This window comes from Mus pahari, chromosome 13 (genome assembly GCF_900095145.1).
Source record: "Mus pahari chromosome 13, PAHARI_EIJ_v1.1, whole genome shotgun sequence".
NCBI lineage: Eukaryota > Metazoa > Chordata > Mammalia > Rodentia > Muridae > Mus > Mus pahari.
The window spans coordinates 43,000,489-43,011,866 of record NC_034602.1 but is presented as its reverse complement, the minus strand read 5'-3'; positions in this window follow the sequence as shown (position 1 = coordinate 43,011,866).

The window sequence follows — 11,378 nt, the reverse complement described above, 5'->3', positions numbered from 1 at the left end:
TCCTCCTCCTCCTCCTCCTCCTCCTTCTCAACCTACAACTTCTTTTGAAGGGAGAGGTCACAAAGACTGGAAGACAAATTTTGAAAGAATAAGAAGTGATCTGCGTGAGTTTCATAATGGGAAATGCTCAAAACTTCAATAAAAATATTATTTTGAATTTTTAGTATCTGTATAAGCCAATATAGCCACTCTAAAACCATGTTTGGTAGCCTCTCAGAAAATTAAACCTGGATCTACCATTTGGCCCACTCACAGCACTCTTGACAAACACTAAAGCATTCTATGTTACTACAGAGATGCTGACACATTCATGTTTATTGCCATCCTATTCACAACAGGTAGGAAATGAAATCAACCTTGGTGGCTATGAGCTGACAAATAGGTTGTGAAAATGTGTTATAGATACAGAATGGAATACTACTCAGCTGTAAAGGTAGATGAAATCACAATACTTGCAGGTAAATGGACAAAACTGGAAAATACTATACTGTATAATATTATTCAGATTCAAAAAGATAAGCACCTTATATTCTTTGTTATAAGATGGTCCTAGCTTCAAATGTCATGTTTTGTTCATTTAACATAGAGGACATGTGAAGTCTGGGAAACTAGAAATGGGCTGTTAGCAGGGATTGTTAATTTAAAGGAATAGAGAGTAAGAGAGAGGAAACTAGAAAGTGAGGGTGTTGGTGGTAAGAGAGGCTCAACTGGGTATTAGAATGACTATGATGTGGACAATTATGGAGGGTGGGGTAGATGTGAAGTAGCTTCCTGGGAACCAAAAATCTTGTAATGCAAGTAAAAATAATGTAACCAGAAAGACTCAAATAACACATGGAATATGAAAAATTGGGGTAGGGGGATACTTGGAGCTAATGATTTAAGCTAGCATGAGAACACAAAGGGGTAGTGAGAGATAAGGCATAGGTTAACCAAACTGAAGCAAAAAAAAAAAAAAAAAATACCAGCTTGGGGTTGAATGGGAGCTCTGTGAAATGCTGGACAATGACCGTGACTGTTGCACATGTAGAATAAGAAGGCAGCTTGTCAAACTATATTTAACAATTAATAAGTTCCAACTAAAATCAGTCTGCGTGAAACATTTTGTATATGAAGGCATAGGTTCATTAAAATGAAAGGAATATAAAAAAAAAAACTACTGTGCTAACAATCTAATGAAAGTGGAAGTGGCCATGTTAGTATTTTAAAAAGCAATCTTGTGAACAAAGAAAATATCAGGAATAAAGAGAGTCAGTGCATAATAACAAAGGATTCCATTTTCTCAGAATAAGTGGCAATAATTGATGTGTGTGCACTTATAAACAAACCATCAAAGCAAAGACGACAAAAAATGTGAAAAGAAAGTACCAAGCAACAGTTCTGTCTTTTTGTTCCAGGTACAAATTTCAACAACCTAATTCTGCGTAAAAAATATGGCCAGCGAGTATTGATAAAAAAATTAGTAGTAAAGCACAGAAACATTAGTCAGCAGGACATAATTGACACATACCCTGTTGCAAAATCAACAGCAGTAAAAGGTACCTCCTGCCCAAGTTCTAGTAGAATACTCAGCCACAGTCTAGGACATTAAAGTGGCTTACCAAGTTTTGAAGCATGTACCAGTTACTGAAGAGCATGTTGTCTTCTCACATAGGTATTAAACTAAAAACAGAAGACAGACATCATCAGCTACATGGAAATCTGGATTTACACTTCTAAATAAAACCTAGAAAAATCAAATCCACCACTGAGGACTCTCAATAGAAATGGTAAAAAGTTCTGAACCTCACTGAATGAAGCCAGCTTACTAAGAATCACAGGATGCAATAAAAAGTTTTCCTCAGAGGGAAACTTATAGCAGTGACTATGTTAGAAAGGAAGAAATATTTAAAAGTCAATAATGCAACATCATTCTTAATGCAAACAGAGGTAAATAAATAGGAAAAATTAGAGTTGAAATCAATGAAATTAAGAGCATAAAATAATGAAGCCTGAAAAATCAAATCCTGCTGTTTTAAAGATCACTAAGATCGATAAACCTCTTCATAAACTAAATAAGGAAAAAGAATATTCAAAAGTTACTAATGTCATAGATAAAGAACAATAGACTCTGTCAATGCCACTGTGCTGGCCAGTTTTATGTAAACTTGACACAAGCTAGAGTCACAAGAGAGAAGGGAGCCTCAATTAAGAAAATGGCTACATAAAACTGGGCTGTAGGCAACCCTTTAGGGAGTTTCTTTAATTGGTGAATGATGGGAGAGTTCACAGTTCATTGTGGGTGGTGTAATCCTTGGACTTGTGTACCTGGCTACTAGAAGAAAGCAGGCTGAATAAAGCATGGAGAGAAAGCCGGTGAGCAGCACTATTTTATGGCCTCTGCATCAGCTTCTGCCTCTGGGTCCCTACCTTGTTTGAATTCCTACCATGACTTCCTTCAATGACCAACAGTAACAGGAAAACATTAGCCAAATCTTTCATTCCCAAGTTGCTTTTTTTCAATTCCCATGTTGTTTCATCAGAACAATGCTAACCCAAAACTAGTACAGTCACAAGAACATGGCATGTGTACTCAACAGCTATGACTGTGGTATCTAAGGTAAAACAGCTTGGTTTTGGAAAAACACAAAATACTAAAACTCCTGAAGAGAAAAAATGGGTAATCTGAATAAGTATATAATTATCGAATTGAATAAATAATTACCTACTATGGCAAACAATGCTGCACTGGTGAATCCTACCACATAGTTAAGAAAGAAACCATACAAATTCATTGCAATCTCTATCAGAAATTGAAATAGAAAGACATTTCCCAAATCCCTTTATGATGCCAGCTTTATACTAATATGAAAACCAGATAAAGACATTACAAAATAGAAAAAGTACATGCCCTTATCTCTCATGAACACAGATAAAAAATCCTCATGAAAATATTAACAAATTGACTGCAACAATGTAAGAGAAGAATTATACAAAACGACCAAGCTGGATTTAGGCCAGTTATGCAAAGCTACTTGCACATTTGAAAATCAATTTATGTAATCCACCATATCAACAGACTAAAGGACAAAACCATATAATCATATCAATCGATGCAGAAAATGCATTGGACAAAATCCATCACACATTCAGAGCACTCTTAGAAAACTAAAAATAAAGAAAGAGCCTCTCTTGGTAAGAGGCATTTATAAAAAGTCTATATGTAATATTACACTTGATGGAGAGTTCCAGGATAATTTACTTCTATGTTTTTGGAAAGCATGTTTGCCTTTTCTCCCAAAATTTATTCATCATGGGATGAGAGATCTAACAGTCCAAGAATAGAAGGAGTGGTAATAAGACTTGTGTCTGTTTTCACAGCTGACCAGAATATTTAAGTAGAAAGTTATAGTGGATGGACACCTGGAAATGGTTTTTAGTAAGGTCATTTTATATAGTGAGTTCCAAACACAAAAATGTCTTCCTCCTTAGAGTCAATGAATGATGTAAATTTGAAATAAAATAAAATGTAATTTATTTTGATATTGAACAATGAAGTATTTAGTTTTACATTATCAAATCATATACAGAATATATGTGCAAAAAATACCTCAAAATTCTGATGAAAGCAAAGTAAGTCTATCTAAAGCAGTGGTTCTGAACTTCCCTAATGCTGGGACACTCTAATGTAGTTCTTCATGTTGTGGTGACTCCTAATCATAAAATTATTTCATTGCTACTTTCTTACTGTAATTTTGCTACTGTTATGACTGATAATATAAATATGATACATAGGATATCTGATATGTAACCCCAAGAAGGGCTGCAAATCATGAAATGCTGATTTAAAATAATAGAAAAGTGTTCCTTCTTTATGCATTAGAAAACTAAATGTAATTCAGATGTCCATTCTTCCCAACACAGCTCATAGAATTCATTCTAAACTTTACTTTTTAGAGGAATCGCATGTATGTTTATGCATGCATGTCTGCATGTACGTGTGTGAAGGCACATGTATGAGGAAGCTCAACAGTGACATCAGGAGACTTCCTTGAGATCTCTCCATCTTTTCATTGAGACAGAGTCTCTCAGTTGAATACAGTGTTTGCTGACACTTTCTAGTTAGCTATCCAGCTTATTTTAGGAATAATCTGTTTCTATCTTCTGCATACTAGAATTATAGGATGGCTGTCATTCATGTGGTTTTAACTGCCATTCATGTGGATTGCTAGGGATCTGAGATTCAGTCTTCACAATTGCAGGGCACAGATTTCATCCAAACCCCTTTTCTACCACTTAAAGGAAAAGTCAAAAGTCTAGAAGTGGATCATAGGGGAATGGCTATAATAAATAAACAGAAAACTAACTTTACTCAACTTCAAGGATACTATAATATTTCAGTGATGAAAATAAATATCATAGTGATGACAAAATAATACATTGGTTAAGATAAATGGCTAATCAGTCAAGATTAACAATACTTTCAGCAAAATATACTGGCTATTCATACAAATACACATACACACACAGAGAGACACACGCAGAGAGGAAACAGCAAATGAATGAAGAACAACAGAAGAACAGAATAATGTAATCAAATAGTATAATTTTTGTAAAACCCCAGGAATTATTAGAGCTAAATATATAATGTAGAATTGTCAAGATTTTAGAAAAGAATAGAATAAATACTAGATGAATATGATTTTTTTCTTTTAAGTTGACAAACATTAATGTTTGCCAATTTTATTTATGACTATAATGTATTCTAATTATTCTCGCCACATACCACACTACCAGAATTACTAAGGAAGCTCTAAGGCAGATGGCTAATACCATGTGATATATGAAACTTTACAAAACCATAAAACATCTATGAAGCAGTAAAATGTGGTTAAAGTTGAAATGGGGGGGGGGGACAAGTGGACCTTGCCATCATACAGAAGAACTGGTAAGGTTGAGCAGGTTCAAAACCTGGGGAATCTCAAAATTGAGAAGAGTAGAGGTTGGACCAGCTCTTTGCCAAATTAACTGATATGGAACAGGTAATCATGACACCCCAGAGAGGACCATTACAATTGGTCATATAGTATAAAAACCTGGAATTTTCCATGCTAATGAGGTATATGCATAGGCCCCAAATGTTCAGCCAATGAACTTCCCTTCCTGGGCATTTTTTCCTACAAAAGGTTTTTAATCGCTGGTTCACCCAGAATAAGGTATATGAATTTACATCTGCCATCAAATAAAAAAATTTGGACAAACAAGGACTGCTGTGTGGGGGTAAGGGAGCTATAAGAGTAGGGAGTGTATTAGCCACCCCTTCCAGCCTGGCACAAAGACACCCTGAAGGATAGCACAGACCCATTCCTAATTCCAGAAGATACCCCAGGGGTATGTGGCTACACAGGAGACTGGGAACCACAGCATCCATCTCAGACTCTGCTGTTTCTCACTCAGAGAAAAACAGGGCCTGGGACCTATATTATGAATGGTGTTCTGCCTCCCCTGAATGGCTTGATGGTGGTGCTCAGGCAACCCGGTAGAAAGGCAGTCATGCAGCCCAGCAAATGTGCTACTTATTAATTTATAACTCTGAAAATGATAAAATAGTGACTGTCTAAGTTAAAACAAAACCTAAGTACTGAAATTTCCATACCATACAGGAGGATGATACAGGACAAGACTAGCTCACAGTAAGGTAGAGAGAGAAAAATACGCTCTTACATGATCTTCTTCAGTGTACAGTGAGTGATGTAATGCTGTGCTGCCTGACAGCAAATCAATGTGTATAACATTTGCATATTTAACCAGTTAATTCAAAACGAAACAGAAAGCAGTAGGAAAACATAAAAATTAAAGAATGCAAATGTAACTATATTAAATATAAACCATACAAAGACTAAGTTAAAGGTCATAGATTGGTAAATAATATAAGCCAGTAAGAAATACTATCTGGTACAGTTAAAGAAACTAATGTCTAATACAAAGACATTTGTTAATTATAAAAGAATGGGTAAATACAACATAGAACCCCAACACAAAGACTGTAGGAGTCCTAAAATTAATTTCAGATAAAGAAACTTGAATAGGAAGTTTTGCATAAGATACTGTGGATATATATCTAGATATATATCTAGATGATATAGATATAGATATAGATATAGATATAGATATAGATATATAGATGTGTGTGTGTGTGTGTGTGTGTGTGTGTGTGTGTGTGTGTGTGAAAACATTCAAGTCCAATATTAAGTTTGGAGAAATCAACACTGAAAAAGAGGCCTATGTTAAAATTCTTCAGCTAACATATTAATGAAGAAAAGTTGATTTCTCAGTAATGTCTGTAACAGCAAAGAAGGTCTCCCTTGCTTACTTCTATTTAACATTTCACTACAGGTTTTAAATAAAAACTGTGAGTCTAGAAAAAGTACATAAAATATTAACATAAAGGTGATCTATATTTATTCATAGCCTGTCTGCAGAGTTAGACGTCAGAATATCATACAGAGAGAGTAATGGGAAGCAAGTGACAGATCAATTGACCCAGTTCAAAGTAGGAACCATCAACTGAACTTCAGTATACTATCAATGCACAACTAAAAGTGAAAATAAAAAAAAAAAAATTTTAAATTCTATAACTTGTAATCTTTAAAAATTACTGAGAATAATTACAATAAATAAAAATAAATATTATATTTGGAAGAGATAAACTGAAATTAAGGTTCTTGACAAAGAAGGAACAAAGTAATTACAATTCAAATTTTATGATTTTTATTTTGTTTTATTTTAGTTTTAGAAACTGTGATTTTAGAATCTAGACTGAGATTAAGAGTAGAAAAGATAATTCTAACTACATGTTTATAAAATTTTAAGACAAAGCTATAGTTAGAAAATGTTATATTTATCACACAAACAGCATAACTATCTATATAGAAAATCACAAAGGACAAGCATCTATGAAAATAGGGTTAGCCACTCTGGAAATAAAAATTAAAATATGTTGATATATGACTCCCATGTAAAAATGAATAATGCTAATGGGACCACATGGATAAAATTTTAAAGTACTAGGCATTATGAAAAAGTCATAATCCAATATGGAATTCTGGAAAAAATACACAGGAGAGGCATCGGCTAAACAGTCATGATAGCCTGGGATCCCAGGTACCACAGAACACCAGTAAGAAAGAATGCTTATATTTATAATATTTTATTTTTATTCTGATGACACAACATATTTCTAATTATCAAACTACATACCTGGAGAATGAATCTCCCTCTTTATTCATCATGCTTCAACAAATCTAACATTTAAAACTCAACTGAAAAAGAATACTGGTGCTTCCAGTATCCATCTGCACCTTGAGCTAAGGCTAGCCCATAGCCCTCCTCACACATATCCTGCCAGGAGAGAGCTGGTCTCCCAGCAGTGAACTCAATCCTTAGCACAGAGGAAAGATCACCACTTTTGCTCCAAAACCTGTACAAAGAGGGACATGCCAGGAGCTCACAAGGCACATGAGCAGTGGGGGTAGCTGGGGACAAGATCCTTCTGGTCTCCATCTGCACCTTGGATCTAAGATGTCACACCCATATCCCACCCAGGAGAGAGATGGTCTTCCCAGGAGTGGTGATAAACCTACAATAACAGGCTCACAGGCTTATAGGAGGGGTAAGCTACAGTCAGAGACAGCAAGACCAACTAACACCAGAGATCACCAGATAGCAAGAGGCAAACACGAGAACATAAGCAACAGAAACCAATTGAAATTGGCATCATCAGAACCCAGTTCTCCCAAGAACAGTAAGCTCTGGATACCCCAAAGCACTGGAAAAACAAGATTCAGGTTTAAAATCACATTTCATGATTATGATAGAAGACTTGAAGAAGGAAATAAATTACTCCCTTAAAGAAATACAGGAGAACACTGGCAAACAGATAGAAGTCCTTAAAGAACAAACACAAAAAGTGTCTAAAAGAATCACAGGGAAACACAACCAAATTGGTGAAGGAATTGAACAAAACCATCCACGATGTAAAAATGGAAATGGAAACAATAAAGAAATCATAAAGGGAGGCAACACTGGAGTTACAAAACCTAGGAAAAAGATCAGAAGTCATAGATGCAAGCATCACCAACAGAATGCAAGAGATAGAAGANAGAATCTCAGGTGCAGAAGATACCATAGAAAACACTGACACAACAATCAAAGAAAATGGAAAAAGCTCCTAACCCATAACGTCCAGGAAATCCAGGACACAATGAGAAGAACAAATCTAAGGATAATAGGTATAAAAGAGAATGAAGATTCCCAACTTATAGGGCCAGTAAGTATCTTCAACAAAATTTTAGAAGAAAACATCCCTAACTGAAGAAAGAGATGTCCATGAACATACAAGAAGCCTACAGAGCTCCAAATAGATTGAACCAGAAAAGAAATTCCTCCTGTCACATAATAATCAAAACATCAGATGCACAAAACAAAGAAAGAATATTAAAAGGAGAAGGGAATAAGCCCAAGTAACATATACAGGCAGACTTATCAGAATTATGACAGACTTCTCACTAGAGACTATAAAAGCCAGAAGATCCTGGGCAGACATCATACAGACCCTAAGAAAACACAAATGTCATCCCAGGCTATTATACCCTTCAAAACTCTCAATTATCATAGATGGAGAAACCAAGATATTCCATGACAAAACCAAATTTACTCAATATCTTTCCACAAATCTAGTCCATATAAAAGATAACAGATAGAACACACCAATACAAGGAGTGAAACTACACCCTAGGAAACACAAGAAAATAATCTTCTTTTAACAAACCCAAAAGAAAATATCCACAGAAACATAATTCCACCTCTAATAGCAAAAATAACAGGTTGCAACAATCACTATTCATTTATATCTGTTAACATCAATGGATTCAATTTCCAAATAAAAAGACATAGACTAACAGACAGGATACATAAACTGGACCCAGCATTTCACTGCATACAGGAAACACACCTTAGTGACAAAGACAGACACTACCTCAGAATAAAAAGCTAGAAAACAAATTTCCAAGCAATTGGTCCCAAGAAACAACCTGCAGTAGCCATTCTAACATCGAATAAAATTTCAACCAAAAGTTATCAAAAAGATAAGGAAGGTCACTTCATATTCATTAAAAGAAAAACTCTCAATTCTAAACATCTATGCTCAGAGTGCAAGGGTACCCATATTTATGCAAGAAAATTTACTCAAGGTCAAAGCACATATTGCACCTCACACAATAATAGTGGGAGACTTCAACATCCCTCTGTCATTAGTGGACAAATCATGGAAAAAGATACTAAACAAAGACACAGTTAAACTAACAGAAGATATGGACCAAATGGATTTACTAGATATCTATAGAACATTCCATCCTAAAACAAAAGAATATACCTTCTTCTCAGTACTTCATGGTACCTTTTCCAAAATTGACCATTATATGGTCACAAATCAGGCCTCAACTGATACAAGCAGATTCAAATAATCCCATGCTTCCTATCAGATCACTACAGTTTAAGGATGGTCTTTAATAACAATAAAAAAAAACCAGAAATCCCACATATACATGGGAGCTGATCAACACCCTACTTAATGATAACTTGATCAAGGAAGAAATAATGAAAGAAATTAAAGACTTTTTAGAATTTAATGAAAAGGAAGGCACAACATACCCAAAATTATGGGGCACAATGAATCAGGGCAAAGAGTAAAACTCATAGCTAAGAGTGCCTCCTAAAAGAAATTGGACAGAGCATACACTAGCAGCATAGCAGCACACCAGAAAGTTCTAGAACAAAAAAAAAAGCAAATACACTCAAGAGGACTAGACAGCAAGAAATAATGAAACTCAGGGCTGAAATCAAACAATTAGAAACAAAAAGAACTACACAGAGAATCAACAAAACCAACAGATGGTCCTTTGGGTAAATCAACAAGCTACATAAACCCTTAGCCAAACTAACCAGAGGGCATAGAGACAGTATCCAAATTAACAAAATCAGAAATGAAAAGGATGACATAACAACAGAAACCAAGGAAATTAAAAAAAATCATCAGATCCTACTATAAAAGCATATACTCATCAAAACTCTAAAATATGGTTGAAATGTACAATTTTCTGGACAGATACCAGGTACCAAAGTTGAATCAGGACCAGATAAACCATCTAAACAGCCCATAAACCCTAAAGAAATTGTAGTAGTCATTAATAGTCTCCCAATCCCTCCCTCTAAAAAGACCAGATGGGTTTAGTTCAGAATTCTATCAGACTATCAAAGAAGACCTAATTCCAACTCTCCTCAAAGTATTCCACAAAATAGAAACAGAAGGAACACTGCTCAATTCTTTTTAGGAAGCCATAACTACACTAATACCTAAACCACAAAAAGACAAAACAGAGAAAGGGAACATCAGGCCAATTTCACTTATGAATATCAATGCAAAAATACTCAATAAAATTCTCACAAACCGAATCCGAGAACACATCAAAATGCTCATCCATCATGATCAAGTAGGCTTCATTGCAGGAATGCAGGGATTTCTCAATATATGGAAATCCATCAATGTAATCTACTGTATAAACAAACTCAAAGAAACAAACAAACAAACAAAAACAAAAACAAAAAATCCCTACATGATCATTTCATTAGTGCTGAGAAAGCATTTGACAAGATTCAATACCGTTCACGGTAAAAGTCTTGGAAAGATCAGGAATTCAAGACCCATACCTAAACATAGTAAAAGCAATATTTATTAACCAGTAGCCAACATCAAACAAAATGGAGAGAAACTTGAATAAATCCCACTAAAATCAGGAACTAGACAAGGTGGCTCACTCTCTCTTTCCCTATTGAATATAGTACTCACTATCTTTACAACAATAAATTCATTACATTCTGAGGCAAATGGATGGAATTAGAAAATATCTTCCTGAGTAAGGTAAGCCAGTCACAAAAGAACAGACATGGTATGTACTCACTGATAAGTAGATATTAGCCTAAAAATCTCAGAATATCCAAGATACAAATCACAGACCACATAAAGCTCAAGAAGAAGGAAGATTGAAGTGTGGATGCTTCAGTCCTTAGAAAAGTGAGCAAAATAATCACAGGAGGAAGTACAGAGACAAAGTGTAAAGCAGAGACTGAAGGAAAGGCCGTCCAGAGAATGCCCTACCTGGGGATCCATTCCATACACAGACACCAAAACCAGACACTATTGGAGATGCCAAGAAGTGCTTGCTGACAGGAGCCTGATATACCTGTCTCCTGAGAGGCTCTACCAGAGCCTGACAAATACAGAAGTGGGTGCTCACAGCCAACCATTGGACTGATCCAGAGGTCCTCAATGGAGGAATTAG